We start from the raw sequence: 19,434 nt of genomic DNA, 5'->3' as shown, positions 1-19,434 counted from the left end.
TTAAGTTATAGTTACAGTACTCATGCTTGCCTAAAGTCATAAAATGTTTAAAACATTATTACACTGCCATAACAACCTGGTAATTCATGAAAACATTTAATAAGCACTGTAATCAATTAACTTTAGTCAAGTAGTGCATATGAACTGACAACTAAAGCTAAGTAGTTTATATATTCAATTCAGTTCAGTTTTATTTACATAGTTGGTGACAGTGGGAAGGAAAAACTCTTTTTAACAGGAAGAAACATCTTTTAAAAGCAGCTCAGGGAGGGGCATCCATCTGCTGTGACCGGTTGAGGATGAGGGGAGGAGGTCAAAAGACACACATACAGAATAAAATAACTCATGTGTATATACTGTATATATTTGTTTATAGCGCTACATCTGTGTACTAGGTAGCTAACGCAATTATTTTATGCCTGCTGAGGGATCCTGATACTGTTGGATCTTTGCCCTCTGAAAAATATGGAGAAGACACGCATCCTTCATTTGTACTGCCTGTAGAACTGTGTAAGCTCACCTCCTGATATCACCATTTTCCAATTTTGCCACCTAGACTCGATGGGACATAATCAGTTTGCTAGCAGTTGGCCAGTGGCACTTGCCAGTGATATTCTGTCTCTGATAATAATAGCGGTGTCTCATAAGGGGGATAACCTGCCTTATTGCTCACTGGATTTACATACAGCAGGTAATCGTTGTGACTGCAGGCTATGTGTGACTGATGGTGTGTGTCAGGACTGTACATGCAGCCTTTGTTTTCATTTGGCAATCAGGCCTGTCGGGCAATGCTGCTGCAGAGATCAATGTAGCATTTGGATGATTGTAATGTGTGTGTGTGTGTGTGTGTGTGTGTGTGTGTGTGTGTGTGTGTGTGTGTGTATAAAATTCATCTAAATGCATACCTGTGGGCCATCATCTTTGCTGCCTCTGTGTATCTGTCTCACTTAGTGTATTGCCTTGAAAACAGAGGAAACAGGGGCTCTTTTTAAGGAGGACCACGCCATTACAATAGCAACCTGATTTACTCTTCCTCAGTGGCTTTGATATCAAAACACTGGTGTACAATAATCTATGCTAAAAGGAAACCCCAAATTCAAAAATATGTTAATATAGGGAAGTGTGTGTGTATAACCATGCGCTCCAAGGCTCATTCAGTGATGGGATTGTTGGAGAGGAGGGAAGGAGTTGTGGGGGAGAGGCGATAGGAAGTGCTAGCTCAGCAAAAAGGTGTAAAGCCCTCTGGTGGCTAACTAATCTGCCAGGCTTAGGTCTGCTGCTTTTCTCCATGCCCTCATGGAGTTAAAGCAGAAGCTCTATTGGGGTTCACCTTTCAAGCCATTTGGGACAAAGCCAAGAAGGAAACCCAAACACATCGATTAGCCGTCACAAAGGGGGTTCGAGTGGGGCGTGGGTGGGAGGGTTGGGGGTCTCTTCACTCTCTGCCTGTCCTCTCCTCTGCCTCCTTTGACCTCCTCCTCCAGCTCGGGCCACTGCTTTCTCACGGGTACGGCGGAGAGAAGATTGAGGATGGACAGGGGAGGCGGTTACAGTAAGAATGAAGTGGAATGAAAAGGAGGGAGGTGTGTCGAGCGAGAACAATCGACAAAAAGAAAGATGGGAATCAAACAAACAGGCGAGCCAAGAACAGCCATGTTTTGTTTTGCTCTGATCGCGAGCCAAAATCTGGGAGTATGCTCGTGGTGCAAGTGCTTGCGCGCGTGGGCGCTTTCGGTGTGAGCGTGCGCGCACGGCTCGGAGACAGGTGCGGCGGGCCGGGCCAACGGAGAGCTACTGTAAGTCAGGAAGAGAGAGCGAAGAGGAAGAGAGCAGCTCTTTTGAAAGTGCCAACCGGACAGTCTTTTGAAGTGGCCCATATTGGCATAGCATGAATAATCATGAGCGATGTTTGCTGTCGAGCAAAAGCGAGGCTGAAGGTGTGAAGCTCATTAGAGACCAAGAGGCCTTGTTGATAAAAAGAACTGTTGCCATGATCACTTACTGCATCGAAAAGCCCCGCAAGTTCATGCGGTAGTATTTATCACTTTAACCCTCGTGTTCTTCTAACCATGCATGCACTGCCGAGAAAAACTGCAGACACTAATTAAAAAGAAGATGTAGATAATCTGCTGTATTATCTGTTCTTTGCTCAGGATTTCAAGATTACCCACCAATTATATTGTCAACTACCCGATGATACTGTTTTGCCTGCGCATTTATAACAAAATTATAATTTTGAGGTTTTTTTGCTGTAACGCCTTTTTGCAGGGATAACTTTTTTCAGTAGCTGGAAACAAACTGATGATAGCGTCTATTACTCCTGATAACGTTAGCGCAAATTACATAACTCTCCCAGCACTTCCATTCCAAATCATTACTCATCTATAGGCACTTGGAATATTAACCCGGTGCTTCCCCAAGGCTCAAAATATGAACCAGCACCTTATAAGCCCGTGCAGCTCAGTGCAGCGGTGGTGTGATTAGAAACCCTGCCTGGTGAACTGCTAATACACTCACCAGAGTTTGATAGCCTGCAGTATGGCAGGCTGCTGGTTATGAATAACCCTACGCATAACCGGCCCTCCCCCATATCACTGAGGGTGAAATGCACTGCCTTTTCCATCACTGTTTCAGGCTGTGCTCTTTAAGCTGCTTTTTTTCTTCTTCTTCTAGCCTGCTGAATACATGTCAAAGCATAGAGTTCATCTGAAAGCATTAGAGGAATCAGTAACAGCCCTTAAGTCTTTCTGAGGCGGATCGGGGTGGAGATTAAGCAACATTGGTTAAAGGGAGACGGGAGGGGAAATGTGTTTTGGTCTTATAAGCATCTGACAGCTCCTCTATAATAGTGAGCTAATCCGTTTTATGCAGCGTGTGTTTGTCTGTCTTCCTTTGCACAAACTGGCAACATCCTAACACACATAAAGATTTACAGCAAGCCTGCATGCGCATATAAACAATACAGAAACACAGATCCATTGGCATTCAGGCCTAAACCGATGAATGACATTTGAACTGTGATCATTTCCTGATTTGGCGTCTGTCAGAACTGCTCGAGCCTCTGCAGCTAACGACCGGGGAGCCTTATTCCAAGGCTGAGGTGCTATGGTAAGGCATATGGCCGTTCTTGGCACAACACTGTGAGCTAGTTAGACCCCAAATTAACTCACTGTAACTGCTAATGACAGGTGTCCCTTCACGTTTGGTTTATAGTATGAAAATACTTTTGAGATGCCTGCTCTCGCAAGCGTCAGACAAAATATTCCGTTGGACGAGGCGCTTCGTCTATTGCTTGGGCGCTCGTTCAAGTCATTAAAAATTAATTCATATCTGACATTTGATATCCATTGTGGAATCACTTCAATGACATTGATGTGACAGACTCGATTTAGCCAGTTAGGTGACGCGAGTGGAAGAAGTCATTTTTCTCCTTTCCCGTCATTATCTTCCTCGTTGCATCCTGTGATTGCACAGACCAATTAAAACGAATTAACCTCCCATCCAGTTCAGCCTTCTGCCGCCAAATTGTTGTGTCATTTATAAAGCATTACAGCTGCCCCGGCTCACTCTTTGTTTTTTTTGTTCCACTCTCTCAGGGGCTGTCGAAGGTAATAATTGTGTTTCTTGCTGTGTGATAATGCGGCGCTCTGTGTTCCTTTCGGGTGTGTATTGAAATCTCGATCCTGTCCCTCTGTAGTGGCTATCTCCCTCTGTATCTGAAGAACTGATGCTATCTCCCTCCCCCTGTGAATTTCCTCCTCTCCAGCTGAATTATCTAGCCTCTCCCCCATTGCTCTCCTCCTCAGCTTTCAATATTTCCTCTCTCGCTTTCCTGCCCCCCCCCTCCAACTCCTTTATCTCTCCTTCACCACTACATTTCCACCATGTTGCTCCTTCTGTTTTTACTCTCCTCCCTTTCTCTTTTTTGGTCACTACTCTCCTTTGCCCCTTATCTGTCTTCCTCAATCACTCTCCTCTGTCTCTCTTCATGCTAACTTGGTATCCTAAAGACACTTTGCATGTCTCTGGCCAGGAAGCATCGGTGTGTAACCTGCTAAATTGGAATGTTATGGTGAAGCAACACACACGCATGAGAAACTCTTGAGTTAATGGACAATTTACCTCACCTCATTGTTATAGCCTTTACATTCATTAAGCCCCCTCTGCTCTCTCTTTATCTTCCTCCCACTCACTCTTGTATTCCTTCATTTGCTCCTGTCTTTCTCTGCTCCCCTTGTCTTCATCCTGAGAGCCTGGTTACATCCTTCTGCGCGTTTCTCATGGGTCTAGTGTTCACCTTTTACTCGCTGCAGCCGTCCTCCATCCTCCAGCTTTGATTGTCCAGTCTGGTTCCTTCAGCCTGTTGGGAGTAAATGGCAATAAATAAATAAATAGATAAATGGTAACAGCCAGCCATAAATCAAGCCAATTGAAAAACATCACCATTAGAGCCTCTTTCCCTCCCTCGTCTGCTGTTTTCTGTGCCCTTCACCTTTGTTCCAGGAGGCAACCAGGGAGGGAAAGTCGGTTATTACCAAGCACTGAGGGTGGGGGGTGGGTGCTTCCAGAGAAACTGAGGTGTAATGACAAACAGAAACGGCACGTGTTACAGCATATGTGTGCATATTTATCGATTACACGTATTGAGATCTATTCTTCAAGTTGCTATTGGTGCGTGCATCGCGTGTTCTCTGTCCTGACCTGAAGCTTAGAGGAGAAGGCTCATGCAGAAGAAAGAATATCCTTGTGTCAGCACATCCTCAATCCTTTGTGTGTGTATGGCCACACATGAATTACAGGCTTGGGGAGCAGAGAGAAAAACACGTCACAGTGACACAGTACAAAATGCCCCCAAATAGAAACCGAGATAGATAGAAGTAGGGTGCATGATGGTAAAAACACATTCACAACCAGTGAGTGGAGCAGTGCATTAAATGTGCCGTGATGCACAGATGTAGGTGTCGCAGACAGACGAACTATATCCTAGTTGACAGAAAATGGGCACATCCATGCAGACACACATTTAGTTATAGCGGCTAACTGCAGGCAGTGCTGCATTGTTCAGGTTTTATTGCGCCCATAAAAGCCGGCATCAGACAGAGGCCTGTCTGGTTTTGGTTACTGTGGCGGTGCTTGTCAGAGTGCACGGCTGAAACCGTTAATGAAGGTCTCAGCGAATAAGAAATACAGTCAGTAAAATAAAATGTGCAGCAACTTACATGAGGATGAAATACATTTTTTCCCTGCTTTTTGATGGTGGTGTCTAGCATATAGATCCACTCACTGGCCACTTTACTGGGTACATGTTGATAGTACTGGGTTGAACCACCTTGTGCCTTCATCATACAGCTGCTGCAGATGTGATGGATGCACACCCATGACGCACATCTCCCAATCCCAACAAATCCCAAAGTTGCTCTGTTGGACTGAGAAAAGGTGACTGTGGAAGCTATTTGAGTACTATGAATCAGAGGAGTACATTATGGTCATAAAGAGATGGACATGGTCAATAGCAGTACTCTGGTAGGGTGAAGCTTTTAGATGATGCTCATTTGGCCCCAAAATGTGCAACAGAAATATCCTCCACATCATAAAACCAGCAGCAGCAGCAGACTGAACTGTTGATATAAGGCAGGATGAATCCATGTTTTCCATGTGTTGTTTACTCCAAATTATGACCCTACCATCTGAATGTTACAGCAGACACCGAGGCTCATCAAACCACCCTTTCCCCCCCAATATTCTGTTGTCCAGTTTTGGTGAGTTGTAGCTTCAATTTCCTATTTGTGGCTGACAGGAGTGGCACCTCTCTTTATTCTCTGTACACCTTACAGATGGATGTGTGGGAAAACACCAGTAGACCAGCCTGTCTGGTGTCAACAACAATGCCACATTCAGTGTCTTAAATCACCTTTCTTCCCCATTCGGCAGCTCATATTGACCATGTGTTAATGCCTAAATACACTGAGTTACTGCCATGTGATTGCTTGGTTAAAGATAGGTGCAGTAATGAGCAGTTGAACAGGTGTACATAATAAAGTGGCCGTCAAATGCGTGTTTTAAAATGTCCATGTCTAAAATTGTATCTGCACAGGACTACACCAGGGAACCACATTTGCAGGGATAAACAGAGTCTGTGTTTACTGACATTATCCTCAGATATGATGATAAAAATAGATTAGAACGTGTGTAATCACTAGTTCTGAGCCTTTTTTCCACCTACTGTTAATAGACTGTCACATAAAAACTGCAGAGCCTGTTGAAAGACAGCAAACTGTTCCTTAAAGCATGTACCTCATTATCCTTTGACACATTTGATCTAGCTCTTTGTGTAAATGGGTCTCCATGCTGTGTAGCAACATGAGCCGTTGCTGTCCAAAGTTTCATTTGTAATTGCAAATATAGTCTTCATATTTCCTGAGCAGGAGTGGGACAGAAGAAGAAAAAACAACAAGACAACAACAACAGGCCAAATCACTAAGAGGCTGATTTGCTTGAGATTAAAATTAAAGAGCGCTTTGAGGTATTGAGAAGTATTAAAGGCTAATTCCTACTTTACAAATAATGGTGTTACGATTGGACTGGATTTTTTTGTGGAGACCCGTAGTAGTTTTTTTTGTTTTGTTTTTTTCCCTTATTTTTTATTTTTTCTGTGTTGCACGCCGGTTGCCTAGGCCGTGGTGTAACAATGGACACTGCAGATTTACATGGGATTAAACTCACAGATGATCTTTGCTGTTAGAAATTACCTTAGCTGCTTAGGTAATACTAGCCCCGTGTGAATAGCACTGAAGCTAGTGAAGGAGCTGGATTTTGATTTTTGTGAAATATTACATTTAAATATGAAGTTGTAAACTGTCAGAAATAATGTTCCAATTATTTTTGACTGCTCCCATCCAAAAAACAGAGAAATGTACTTATTACACTCGCTTATTTCTAGCTGTATCTATGAGACTGAACATTGCATGGTGGTAGATAGCTGTAGCTTAAGATTGAGTTGAGCTGTCACTGAAATCTGAAATCTGAACTTCTGCAAGTAAAAAAAACAAATTAACAATCGGCACAAGCGCATATGAAAAGTATCGATGCATATACTGTATGCTTGCACTCGCATCTTCCGCACACTTGGCTGAACCACACATGCCGTGACACATCTTGACAGATACACACCCGTCTACTCATCCTTACAGACTCACAGTGCAAAGGCCATGCTGCACAGAGGTGCTGACGGCTGTCATGTTAATATGCCAGAGAGGCTGGAGGATTGGGTTGTTACCAGCAGGATGAGTTAGAGGAGTAGAGCAGAGGGAGGAGGAAGACTTTCATTCCTAAATCATTTATCCACGTTTTTCTTCTTCTTTCTTTCTTGACAAAAGTGACATCTTCTCCTGAGCAATGATCTGGTGCCTTATAAGTATGTCAGTCGAGCACAAGCATTGTACACTCACTGAAAACAGGGTTGTTTTGCACAATGCACTACCTTCCCACAGCACTGATGCTAAAACAGTATTATTTCCAAGGCCAAGGACTGTGTTACATTACATCTATTGTGTAGCACGCCACAGTACTCTACTATGCGACAGTATTGAGGTTTAAAGTAACATTAGCAGGAGTGCGGTCCTGCTTTTCTGTCTTTTTTCTTTCTTTCTTTTTAAATTTGATTTTGGAAAGTGTGCACTCCAGCAACCTCAGCCAACCATAATACCCAAGATAGCATTACGCTTGCCAAACTCACGGGTTAGTCTTCATCCTCAAAGTCTGTTTTCTTGTTAAAGTGGAGATTTAAACAGTACATGATAAAACCAAGCATGTGTTTCTTTTGTTTCTGTTTCCAAACAGCGATTAGGCTAGAATAAAGAAATGGGCTCGTCTTACTAACTGGACTGAGTGTTCGTTTGTCCCTTGTTGTGGTCAGTTAACATCTTTTATCTGTGAATGAGGCTCTAACTTAAAATAAATACTAAATGTAACCCAATCTTCCCTGAGAAGGGTTTTGTTTGTGTGCAGAGGATTTTATTATTCACTATAACAAACAAAATCACAATTCGTATCGTAACCTTTATCGATATCTTGGAAATATTCTTACTGGAATCGTGACATTGATTTCAGCGGTATTTCCCAGCACTTCTCCTCCACAGTGAGCTTTGGGTCATGATTTATTCCCACAGAATGAATGAACAGAGTAGTTGATGAGAAGAAGAGGGGGAGCTACGGCGTAAGGGGGAGGCAGAAGGATGAGGAGTACGCAAGGCTGAGGGGATAGCTGATGCTCGGATGAAGAGGGCAGCGGGAAGGATGAGGAAGAGGACAAAGAGGTTGTTTGAAGGAAGAATTGGAGGTGGGATTTGTCCTCTGCCGAGTAGGAGTGTGGGCCTCAGTGGCCCCTGCGGCACTATCATCCCAATCTCCATCTCTTAATCACGAAGAACAAAGATCTGCCTGTTATTAAAAATCAGGCCTGTCAAAGGGAGCAAGAGAGCAGGGGGAGAGAAATAAATAAATAATGGCATAGAAGAGTATAAATATAGTGATGACCTCTAGGCATGTGCTATCTATCGCTCGTTTCTCTGTGGCCGTGAAGGAATGCCTCTCTGTCTTGCGCCCCTCTCTTTTAAATAAAATTGAAGCACTGTTGATTTCCATTGTCTGCCTCCGCCACGTCTCTGCGTCCCATCTCTATTTTAGCACATACTGCCCATCTCTTTTCTCTCGCTCATTTCTATGCTTCTGTTTTGCGACTGTCTGTATCTCACCATCTTATTAGCTTTGTTCTCATTCCCTGCCTCTTACCTGTTCTTCATTTTCTCTTACGCTCTCCCGCCCCCTCTTCCATCACGCTCTTATTTATTTATTTCTTTTTTGCGACGTCAAGCTAATCACTCTTCCACTGTCTCCCTCTCTCTCTGTAGCTGTTTGGTGCGAAAGTGATTATGGTGGATGGGGCATTAGGTGGTTTGTGGCGCTTTATGTGTGTGGGTGGGGTGATGATGGCATGTTGAGAGACAGGTGAAAGGTGAGGAAAGGGGCCTGGCTGCAGACGGAGGCGTCAGTGTGTCAGCGCCTATCAGCAGTATTTAGTAGCGGATGCGTTAACTCACTGTGATCTGTGGCTCAATATGAAAGTGTACAATATTTACAGCCTGGGATAATTACAGGGCTGCAGTCAGCTATCACGGTGTCACCGAGGACATGGGAAATATTAATTACATGTCACGTATTTGGATGCTGACGGACTTTAAGAAGGATTTATGTGCATAAAGCTGTGTCGAATTTCCATATAACGCGTCGTTTCAAAGACTTGGAGAATGAAGAATACTCAAAGTAATCCAAATGCAGACTGTACACTCGGTGTTTGTGCTCTTGATGAATCACTATTCCCACAATGCAGTTCACAAAGAAAAGGCGGAGTTGCTCACATATTGCATCATATCATATATCAGTACAAATAGATTTTTTTTATATTTCAGCTGCACAAACTATTTTAATGAGAATACATTTGTATGTGTGGAGCTGCCATGTAATTTGCTTGAACCCATGCATTGTGTGACTGGTTCACTTGAGTGACGTGCTAATGCTACTGTAACGGCTTTTTTTTTTTTAGGAACGATTTCTGCTGAAGTACAAAGTGAACCCCCGTCGCACTCATTCACTAAATTTCCAAATTGAAACAATTGAAATCACTGCGGTTTTTATTCTTCCCACATTTGAATGCTTATTAGAATTTCTAATATAAAAGTTTTTGTTATTTAATGTGGAATTATAATGCTCCGAAAGAGGTGTTAGATTTGTATACAAATTACTTTCTGTTCAGTGGCTTCCTCTTTGGGGTGGGGGTGTTTAGTATAAGCCCGGTGGTTTAAAGCCACCGACTGGCTGGTTGACTTTCTGTGGTGAGTTTGCATGTTCTTCCTGCTTGTGCATGTGACAGTGACACAGATGCGAGGTTAATTGACTGTAGGTGTGGATGGTTGTCTTTCTCGCTCTGTCTGATGTACCGGGAACTTGTCTGATTTCCTTCTGGCCCAGTGAGGATGGGCTTCAGTCCCTCCTTGACCCTTTTTAGATAAGCAGCTTGGAAAATTACTGGATGGATGATTATTGCGACACATCAAATCTGCACATCTCTGCATAGCTAAATTATCTGCCTAAGCCTCAACTACTGTTATCAACTATATATGACTCAGCTGACACTTGTCTATGAGTTTGCAAATAAGAACCATGCTGCTGCTTTTGTAAGCTGCTTTGCAACCTACTTTCAGTCAGACTCCTACTTTTTCATGCTTTGTGTGCATGTGAACCCAGTCACACTAGAGACCAGTCGGCGACATCCTGGCAACCACCTGTTGCTAGGGAAAAATATTCCCTGACCAGTTGACAAGAGGCTCCTAGGAGTTGCTGGCAGTCTCTAAATGGCCTGGTAAATGGCCTGTATTTATATAGCGCTTTACTAGTCCCTAAGGACCCCAAAGCGCTTTACATATCCAGTCATCCACCCATTCACACACACATTCACACACTGGTGATGGCAAGCTACATTGTAGCCACAGCCACCCTGGGGCGCACTGACAGAGGCGAGGTCTCTAGGTGATATTTGTCATAAATATCTATACACTGTTACTCTAAAAACCTCCCTGTGTTTGCTTTTGTCACTCACAGGTTTCAATAGTTGCCATTTAGTTTCCATGGAAGGCACCGACTTATCTGCAACCACTCGCCAGCTGCTCGCTGAGCAGTACTGGCTCTGTAGAAAATGTGATGTAAACCAGAAAAAAGAAGACCTTTCGCTTTCAAAGTAAGAACTGAACTTTTTGAATCAAATTGGTTGCAGATAAAGCTCAACGTTTCCTTTCAAGGCCAACAAGCTGTCGTTTTTTTTAGGTTTCACTGCTACTCGGCAAGAAGTGTATGCAGACATCTTCTGTGCAAAAGGCCTACGATGATAAAATGATCTGTCTCTAGGCCTGTGTGACGGAGGTCTTAGTAAGTGTTATTTGTAGTTGTTGTATGTTTGCACACAAAAGGGGATGGGGGTCCTGAGACAGAGCCATAGCCCCTTAAAATAATCTTCTTTAAACAAAGTGTGTGTTTGTTTGTCTGCAGCTGGTGTAGCACTATGTTAGACTGTATTACCCCATATATTATTGCATTGACCCCTTTGTTTGTCATAATATAAGTTTAAGTCAGTCATATACCGACACTTCACCTCGCCTCTCTTTTGCTATAAAAATGTATTAACAGAGAGCACTCTGACCACTTTGACCTTCTCCTTTCTGCTGTTATCGGTTATGACTTTAAAGTCATCCTGAATCAGTATTTATATTTATCAGTATTTATACTCTGTAAGCACATAAACGGTGCATTCCCTATTTCCCTGTTAGGTCTTATTCTCTCCTCACACACACACACACACACACACACACACACACACACACACACACACACACACACACACACACACACAAACAGACAAACAGACAAAATTGCACCTGCATGACACAAACCATTTATTCCAATATTTAAACAATCAGCCAAATGCAGTGCAATTTCTCAGCTGCATTCATGATCCTTCTGCGCGATATGGAACACCAGTAGGACATGAAATAAGCATATTGTAGGAAAACAAGTCCGATTTTCAGCATTACTCCAATTTTTTATCAGTGAGAGGCCCAGGTGCACAACATGATTGGTTTTCTAATAGGTAAGTTGGCTTGAGACACATCCAGGTTATGGGACCACCTGGGTGTCTGTGCGCACACGTGTTTCATGGCTTGTTTGACAGCAGTGTGTGTACATGAGAGAGTGTGTTGTTGCACTCACCCTTGGCTGTGCTCATTAGGCCATTATGAGGATGGTATGTGCTCATTACGTACTGACGCTTCACAAAAGATACCATACTTTCCAACATAGAGTCACAGTAGAAAGCAAGAAAAAAGAAAGAATCAAAATACATGTCGAGATCAAACGGCCTTACATCAAGCTGCAACTGCCTGTGAGGCCAGTGCAGAAATGGCCGCTGCATACTGGTTCCTGGGCAACATAATGTGGGTACAGAGCCAAACATCACACTGTTCCTTTAAAGGTTAGCAGCTTGACAGATTGCGGCTGGTTGAGCAGTGTGCTAATGGGCTTGTCAATGTACGATTGTAACAATGGCATCGTAGAGGCATAAAAAGAGGCAAAGATGAAGATATGGAAACATGATGAAGGAACATGCTAGGATGATGGATTTATAAAGCAGAAAAAGTGTTGTGTGGCTTTCTGTTTGTGTCAAGTAAATCATAAGACTTTATCATGGAAAGTTCAAATCCTAATAGCGCTGTAACAGATTCTCATTTATCGGAGCGTATGCACAGAAAACACAAAGACCGTGGTTCACTTATTCAGAAAGATGGATTAATGAAAATGTCACTGGGAAGTTGTACTTATTTACTGAAGCTAAAACCCAAACATCAGGACCTCTCATGGCTCTTATTAACATGCTTCTTGTGTGATCTGATTATAAGTGGACACCTCTAAATTTAGCTGTTTTCGCACATTAACTCTGGGAAATCTTTGGAGAATTAGACTCAGGCTTTACAAGAAGCCAGCAGGCTTTTTTTTTTTTTTTTAAAGAGTAATGGCTGCAGGTAGCTGACCTGGTGCTGAACACCAAATGCGCTATTGTTTTTCACCACCTGGATCCACATCAGTTGAGTAGGCACCCCAGATCACCTTCAGATGTGATTAGTAATTGGATCACAGTGCATCTTAGCTGTGTTCACACCCGTGCCACCGCCGCGCATGCTGATGCCAGACTCGGCGCACTTTTTTCTTCTATTTAGGAGCCGCCTCTTCCCAAGTTCGGTCACTTAAATTTGTAAGTATAATTACGCATTAATTGTGCTTACAAATTATTAAATTAATGAAATATTACAGCAGGACTCTCAAGCTACTAAACTCTATTCAAATGTGCGATTTTTGCCTTTGGTGTCTGTTGACAGGCAGCATTAATCCGACTACAGGGTTTAAACTGCCATCTTACACCTTTTTATGATGTTAAAGATGCTAATCCCCCCCTAGTTTTCTACAGTGAATTAATGCGTTCAGCCAATCAATACCTTTTTTCTCTCGCTTTAGCAGTAGCTGCTTGGCTTGCAGTGAATGTGTCGTCCTTGCAGACATGACTACTGTATGGCGCACACAATGCATCTGTCAGTCAAAGCGAGCTAGACGTGCGTGGGTGAGCGTGTTCTCTCATTTACCCTTTTGTGCACGCTTAATTATTGCATCTGCTAAATATATGCTAGCTTGGATTATGACATATGATAAAGGATTGAATGCATAAACCTTAGAATGCACACATAAACATGACATGCACATCCGATTTCTCTCTTTGCTCTACACCTGATGAGCGTGTTTATGTAGCAGTGCTGAGATTCCTGTGGTTTGCTGATGTTCCATCATACCGTTCCCTCGCAGTGAGCTGGCACTGCGCCACAGGGACGGTCACGCTAGTATAGACCCTTTGAACTGAACCGAATTTACTTGAAACATGCAAGAAAAGGGGGTGGAGAAGAAGAAAAACAGAAAAAAGAAAAGGAATTAGGAACAAAGACTCAAAGAAAGAAAAAGCTAATGAAAGGTTTTGCCCTCCAGATGAAGACCAGCCAAGTTCGAAGTTTCTGAAATTTGCCATTTTTTTTTCTGTCATCTGTGCTAGCATTAATGATTAAAGGCTCGGATTGGGTCCCGAGATAAGGGCGCGTGATGTCCGCAGATAATGCTCGTTTCAACCTTCTTTTTGATTTTGAAGGTTGTACTTGAGGGGCGCTTGACATCTTGACACGCTGACATTTAAAAAGAGTGGGTGTTAGACTTCTCTTTGGCATTTTATATTATTTTTTAGGAGAGGGTAGTATTACATTAAAGCTAGAATGTGACGAGGGAAAAATATGACTCTGGGCCTGATTTGAACCCAGTCCTGCCTCTCGTGTCAGCGCTGGAGTAGTGCCAGACTTCATAATGCAATGCCGTCCTCTCCAGTCACACTACACCTCTATCTTTTCCTCCAGTGACAACAGAAGTCAGTCCTGGTGTTGTGTTCCTCTCGCTGTTATCTGTTTGAAACCCAACCCAAGACTTCCCGCAAGATCCAGCTCATCAGCAAGTGCTGATAAACTGATTCTCAGCGATTAGATGTTGATTAGTTATTTGCAGCAAGTTCCAGACTAGCAAAAGGGACATCAAAAGAACTAGATGAATGCCAATGAAACAGTCAATTATGGCGCAACAAGACGTCCAAGAGCATGATGGAACCTGCAGGCTGTGTGCATTAGTTACTGTACCACTGATGAAGCAATGTGACATCTTGTGTGTGGGCCCGTGGCAGCTTCAGGCCTGCAGAGGCTGTCTAGTTCAACTAATGAGGATGGAGAGAGAGGTCAGAGATGATAGCCAATCTAAATAAGGACCTTGATATGACTTTAACACTGTGTCATAGTTTGTTACTGTGTATGTGTGTGTGTGCTTGGAGGTGATGTCCTCCCACCTTCTTGCTGTTATGTTATGACTAGCATCCTCGCCCCAAGCCCACTGTCAACAGGAGGTGTCATCCACGCAGCTCAGCCATCAACACACTGCTGGCTGGATTTGGAACACTGACAAAGATGGACACACCTTCACAAATACACATATATACAATATGTATGCAACTGCATATCAAATGTTCTCTTTATTAGGCATATTCTGCAAGCACAAACAAATAGAGGACATGTGCATGCTCCCACGTGCATACATGCTTCCTGCTCTGTCGCTTCTCCCACTGGCTGTTAGTGAGTGTCCATGTTATGCAAACTCATAACAAAACACTGTCAAAAACTGTGAGTGTATGTCAGCTCACCTGACAGGAACAGCGGGCCATCTTCCATCCCATTTTCACTCTGTCCAGCTGCATCCATCCTGAGACACGCTCTTTACCATGGCTCTTGAAATTCAACTCAAGGTGACATACACCCACTTAAGAGGGCTGCCGACTAAAATTTTATTTGGGTTGTGCTAGAGCACCTAAAAAATGTTTCTTTATCTGCACCCAGAAATTTCAACCCTGCTTTCTGGCACTGCATTGTTATTCTGCGTTGTGTTGTCATGAAGAGGATGCTGTGGTAACACTGTGATCTCTGAGCTGATCTCTGTTTGACGATAACAAATGATAAAGGAAAAACACTCTAATAAGCTGCCCACTCCGGCTTCTCTACCACAGGAGGATAGTACAAAAGAGCTGCGAATGTGCATGGACAATGGGTGCGGAGCTAGCAGCAGGCACTAGTTGTTGGTTTATTACCTGTCAATGGTGTGTTCATATTTACTTGGGGGTTGTTGTCATATCGCTTACAAATGAAACAACCTTATGACCCTGCTCAGAACTGATTTCACACCCCTCAGACTTTAGAGTCTATATATATATATATATATATATATTTATTTATTTATTTTTGTCATCGTTAGCAAAACCAGACCAAACAAGACTTCTCTTTTGATCTACGACCTCAGTAGATGCTTCCAAGATTAGTTTATGGTCTCAGTTTTACCATCATTTTGTAAACTTGTAAAATAAGATAAATGCTAAACCAGGATATACTTAAGGTAATGCCGACCTTGTGATTGACAAGTCACTAACATGTGAGCATGCACTGCTCTTGGTTTCTTGGTCAATTCAATCAGTCTTCTAAACCCACTCCATATTGTAAACACCCTTAAATATTAGTAGGTAGGGAGGAAGAAACCCCTTTTAATAGGAAGAGACCTCTGGCACGTGTCAGAACCAGGTCCATAAATTTAAAAAGAAAAGACAGCAAAAAGGAGCCTATAAAGAAACAATGAAGAACAAAAACGTGTCTAGTTTCAAAACATCAAGATGACAACTGCTAAAACGCTTCAAAATGCTTCAGGCTTCAAAACCTGACTTGACAAACCAATGTCACTATGGCTCCGTCCAGTCTTTGCGAACATGGTATCGGAACAACACATGACATGTTAAAGGTGCTGGGGTTGTACTGTATGTACAGTAGGGAAAAGTACAGAAAGTACAGCTAAACCGACATGAACAAATGTCACTGATGCATGCAGTACTGCACTTGTACATGAAGTATGAAGCTAAAATAGAAACCAAAGGAAAGTGAGTCAATCTTAGAGGCCAATCACAAACTATAGAAACACCTGTGAGTCAAAGCCCAGAGGTTGGTGAAGCAGAGCAGAGAGGAACGAAGGACTCAACCACACCAACTCTCAGAGCAGGCAATCTGTGAGAAAACATAACTATCCATACATTTAGGCCGACCTGTTTAATATTCTGTTTAATAAGCGAGCCTGTCCGACCGATGAAAACATTTAGTTGCTGTTGACACATCTTATTTCATAGCAGTCTCGAGCCTTGATTAATATGGACACTTTTTCTTGTTTCTGCTTTGTTTCCTTGTTTTCTCCTGACCTGTCGTGATTTTTATTTGGCCTCATGTTTTTTTTAATTCTTAAACAATTACACGGACACACCGCCTATCCCGACAGATATGGAGCGAGAGGCGGAGTACACTCTGGACAGGCTGTCAGAGGGTTAACGCAGAGAAACAAACAACCACACGCTCTCATGTCCACACACGGCCAGTTTCAAATCGCAGAATAACCAAACACGCGTGTCTTTAAATGTGGGAGGAAGTTGGAGTACAATGGGAGAAATGTTGGCTTCCTGTCTATACTTTAATAAGTTTTCTCTGGGGTTTCTTTACTGCGCAGCTCTCATTGATTGGGAGAGCCAGCCTCAATTCCTATCTATACTTTAACGCTGGGCTTAGCAGCCACAGTGGAGTTGTTAAGCACTATTTTGCCTGATTGTTAACCAATACCGCCGAGCCAACAGTCCTCACTGTGAGTGCGCTGTCAGGAACAGGACCTCAGCCCCTGTTTCAAATGCACACCAGACGATGGGCTGATAGAAAAGAACGCAAGTGGCATTCAAACAATTCCCAAAGCTGTTTTTCTAGTTGAAAATATTTTCTGGGCAGAAGGAAAGGATTTGAAAATGTTCTGTTGCTACATCTTTAGTTTGATGATAATGGGTACATTTATGTGTAGGCAGTCACAAATGTACTGTATTCAGCATCTCTTTGGTGAGCCAGTGTTTACAGTACGTTTGCAAACACACTGTGGGGGTACGTGTCAGTTTCCACATGAAATGTATGTTCGCTCCTCTGAATCGTAATAACAAAGTCCCGATTCGGTACATCCATATGCTGCCTTCCTGGCTTCCCCTGTGCCTATAGTCTGTCAGCTGTTGTTATTTAAGCCTGCAGGCTCCTGTGATAGGATCATTTAAGACTTACTCGCATCAGTGATAGCGAGAGTGACACCTCCCATTATGTGTCCATGTATGAAGCTGTGTAAAGCTTTGTCACATTTATAGCCATCTCACCTTGCAGCCCCCGTCTTGAAGGCATGCACCGCCACATAAAAAGGCTTTACAGTACAGTGTAGGAGTTAAGATTGTTTCCAAAAGTACAAGAATGTGATTTTTTTTTTCTTCTTCTGATACTGAAAGAGAGCACTGACTTTTTCTTTTAGACGCTGCTCCTGGTATAATAGCCTAATTGAGGCAGGAATGGAATTTTCTGTGCGTACGGTTGTGAGACCTGCTGGTCAATCATAGCAACTCACATAGCAACAAGACCTGCGTAGGGCAACTGAAATAGATGAGATGAATCAGTAGCAGTGCTTTACTGTTGGCATGCTGTATCCTGGCCATAGCAGCGCCTTTGTGATCAGTGCTTGTCAGTTTTTCCCCTCATTCTGGGATGGACCACATTGCCAAGAAAAATAACAGTATGAACAAAAGAACCCAATTACATGTTGGTATAATCCAAAAGCGAAAACAGTGTTTACAACATAGATATGGTGCTGCATTTAACTGAGAGCACTGCCTTCACGTCTAAAGCTGGATACGAGCTAGAACGGACACAAACAACAACAGAAGGAGGGCCACTAGCAGCTTTGCCCCTGGTCAGTCTGTATTTGTACATTCCTGATTGCCCGCCATGTGTACAGATGTTCCAGCTGAAGGTTGTTGACCTGGCCACATGGCGTGCTCATGGTCCGCACCTCGGGTCTTTTACACCGCAGCCTGAAATTAAAACCTGAGGGCATTCTTCACAGATTGATGAGAGTTCACAGAGTGTGGTTGAGCCTGGGGGTGAGGGTGGCACAGATGCGTACAGCTAACGGGCACGCTTATGCGGTCGGGGAAGGGGACGCATTCATACACAAACACAGATGGACAGGTACAATGTGATCGCAACCTGTTCAGTCACCCTCACGCAGCCCAGAAGCATCCCTCATCGCTCTTTTCTAGATGGGGTCAGCGTGTCAACTAGCTCACCCTGGAAAAAAAGGGGGAATTAGGGACATTGTGAGTGTGTGTAGTTACATTTTTTGTTAGCATGCTCTAGGCCTTGTTTGTATATTAGGCCCGAGTCCTGCATCACTCATTTCAGCACAACACATCAAAGAGACGGGAGCCAATGCCGCTGTACACTGACCATATATGGTTCTTCCTTCATCATCCAGGCACTGGTTTAGCCCATTAGAGAAAGTAGGACAGAGCAGGGTCCTGATGACCATATTTGGCCGGGTGCTCTGTCCCCTGCAGCCATCTTGCCTGCCTCCACCGCATTGTGCCAGGGCACTGCTGCTCAGTTCCTTCCTTATCGTTGCAGATCCCATTTTCTTCTCTTTTCCTCTCCGTCTTATTTTCCACCGCCAGAACACAACCCTCTTCGTCCCCCTTTCTCTTTCTTCTCCCTCTTATCACTCCTTTCCCCCTCCTCTCTCCGACTCATCCTGTTACTGCTCTGGTTTGTCTTTTCTCCCCAAACCAGCTTCTTCCGCTCATCCACCTTCTCCCCGCTTCACCCCTCTTTACTGCTTCCTTTGTTCTTTCCCTTTTCATTGCTTCCTGTGTTCCCCCTTTTCTCTCTTATCCTTTCCCAGCAGGAAGCAGTGGCATCCAGGTTTACTCCGCCGGCTGTGCACAGAGAGCTGGGTCTGCTGGCCCCTGGCCTGTTCTGGCTCTATCCCTGTGTTCCTAATCAGCCCCGCTGCGTGAGGCACACGTGTTTGCAGATTCATTAACGTGCACACATTCTCACACGTAAGCACGGACACTTTGGTGATGGATGAGTTTTTGAGGGTGTTAAGCCTACATCTGCACACACCCACATCCATGTGTTTGTTAATGCATGCGCACTTTCACACACTCCCGATTTGTGTGGGCACGTTAGCACACACACACACACACACACACACTCCACCTCCTGGCAGTGGGTTTGATCGCCTGGAAAATGAATACTAAATGCAGGGCAAAATGGCTGGCAGGGATCACCTTGGCTGTGTGCAGCTCACCTCCTGCTC

The 19,434-nt window shown here is 43.6% G+C and overlaps 1 protein-coding gene across 5 annotated transcripts in view; it reads left to right on the top strand.

Moving 5' to 3' along the window:
- The window catches only part of grik5 (glutamate receptor, ionotropic, kainate 5), a 95,550-nt gene that overhangs the window by 9,370 nt on the left and 66,746 nt on the right, over positions 1–19,434 (top strand). Inside the window, exons 2-3 of one of the 5 annotated variants that reach the window (XM_085291624.1) lie at positions 10,657–10,792; positions 10,879–10,980. The exons of the other annotated variants lie outside the window; for them this stretch is intronic. The gene's annotated coding sequence lies outside the window, so the exon portion shown is untranslated. The remainder of the gene's footprint in view (positions 1–10,656; positions 10,793–10,878; positions 10,981–19,434) is intronic. 5 annotated transcript variants of the gene reach the window in all.

This window comes from Mchenga conophoros, linkage group LG11 (genome assembly GCF_057382185.1).
Source record: "Mchenga conophoros isolate Kocher_MC1m ecotype Shallow Benthic linkage group LG11, M_conophoros_male_GT1.1, whole genome shotgun sequence".
NCBI lineage: Eukaryota > Metazoa > Chordata > Actinopteri > Cichliformes > Cichlidae > Mchenga > Mchenga conophoros.
This window is presented reverse-complemented; position numbering and strand designations above follow the sequence as displayed.